At 64.0% G+C, this 1944-nt stretch overlaps 1 long non-coding RNA gene across 1 annotated transcript in view; it reads right to left on the bottom strand.

Annotated features, from left to right (window-relative positions):
• LOC115289307 overlaps nt 1-1944 on the bottom strand; it is a 12194-nt gene that overhangs the window by 8998 nt on the left and 1252 nt on the right. The window lies entirely within an intron of this gene.

The raw sequence follows: 1944 nt of genomic DNA, 5'->3' as shown, positions 1-1944 counted from the left end.
CAGGCCCCGCGAGAGCGGCCGGGAGGGCCCTGGGTCTGGTGGGGAGCCTGCGAGGTCACGCCAGGCGGGAGTGGGCTCTGGTCCCCCTCTTCGTCAGTTCCTTGTCTGGAACATGAGGGTCAGGATCCGGTGACCGACGCAGAGCGGATGCCCAGTGAATGGCAGCGCCCACGTCCAGGGGCCCCACACGCCCACCCTGCCCCCCCCCCCCCCCCCCCCCGTGTAATTCCCACAGCACACGCTGCACCCGCCTCTCGTGGGCGCACTCACAGTTTGCAACCATCACGACCCACGTTAGAACGTTTCACTGGCCAGGGAGGCTCTCTCTCCCCCAGGCTCCACCTCCCGTCTGCAAGGTCGGCCTTTCTGAAGGTTTCCTACCGACACAAGCACAGGACACGGGCCGTGGCTGTCTGTCTGTCTGCTTTCACTCTCAGCTTCAAGCTTCACCTGCGGAGCGGCGCCCCAGCACCTGGTCCTCTGGCGGCTGGGCCACGCGGGGACGGACCGCGTCTGCTCCTCCGTGTATTGGCCACGGCAGGTGCAGCCGTGGAGGACAGAGGCTGGGCGCAGGGAGCAGCCGACGTGGCCTGAATCGCCCGTCACCCTGAGCCCTGTTTCCACGGGGTAACGAGCGACCTCACTTAGGATTTCATGCCAGCCAAGAGAAAGACGTTCGCTGTTGTCAACCGTGAGGTCTCCCCTTGGGACGATGTGGGTGTCATCCTGGGTTTTCTGACAGAGGAAAAGAACCGCCGGAACCCATCACAACGTCCAAGAACTTCAACTATGAACCTTTCATGAGCACCACAAGGAGTTTTATTGACCTACGGCAGCAACACTCAGGCCGGGCTCGGGAAGGGCAGGAGCCTCCAGAAGATGCCACCAGCCTGGGCGGGGGAGGCGGGGGGCAGGGTCCAAGTCTGCTTGGCACGGTGGGCACGGGGCACTCCAGGAATCTTCCCGGGGGAGCAGACTGGCCCTGCCACACTGCATCGCTGTGGGCACAGACGGAAGCCCGTCAGAGTCTCCTGAGGGGTCCACTTGCCCAGGGAAAGAGAAGCAGGTTGGTGGCCAAAGGGGAAACTGCGGAACAGCAGCAGCTTTGTAAAAGCGCGTGTACCACAAAGGATGCAACGTGCAGAGCAGCCCAGTGACTGAAGGGCAGAAGTGAGGGGCCCCGGCCTCTCCTCCTCCCGACCGCCCTCCAGACGCCGGGACGGCGCAGGCCAGGGCCCCTGACCGCTCTGGACTCCCTCCATACAAGCAAGCCGAGGGGCGCAGCAAACAATGTGTGTCTCGTGACTGATGGCACCGAGCTGAGACAGGTCCCCCCCGGCCCCTGGACACCCCCAGGGCCACGCACAAGACTGCCAGCCTGCCAGATACCCGCCTGCCCGCCACCCCCGGGCACTGCGTCCCAAGACTCTGGGCCCTCAGAGCCCCGACCGGTGCCCACATCACAGCCTCAGCAACCGTCCCCTCCTCCCGGAGCCGGGCCGGATGCCTCCCAGCAGCACTCGGGGCTGGAGCAAGAGGCAGCCTGCCCAGCACCTCTGCATGAGGATCTGCAGGGGGAAAGGCAGAGCCAGAGAGGCGGTGCTGGCGGCACCCTGAGGCCAGCTCCGCCTGCTTCCTAAGGGCTCTCTCCGTGGCCAGGACCATCTCTCAGAGCTGCATGTCCCCGGGGCAGTCCGAGGCGCAGCGAGTGTGCCCCTGTCACCAGGGAGAGGCTGAAGCACTCAGACCTCCACTCCCTTCTCAAAAAACTAGAAGCGCAGTGGCGTCAAGAATGTTTTCTAAGAGGCTTTCTAGGTATCTGGCAATTCCATCAAAATTAAAACACACGTTGCTTCTAGGAATAAACCACTCAGCAATACCAACCCGGTTCCCACAGGACACTCGCTGGGCAATACCACCCCCCCCCCCCCCCCCCCCCCCCCC

This window comes from Suricata suricatta, chromosome 4 (assembly GCF_006229205.1).
Source record: "Suricata suricatta isolate VVHF042 chromosome 4, meerkat_22Aug2017_6uvM2_HiC, whole genome shotgun sequence".
In the NCBI taxonomy this organism is placed as follows: domain Eukaryota; kingdom Metazoa; phylum Chordata; class Mammalia; order Carnivora; family Herpestidae; genus Suricata; species Suricata suricatta.
Note: the sequence above shows the minus strand (reverse complement) of the source record. Positions and strands in the feature narration are given on the sequence as shown.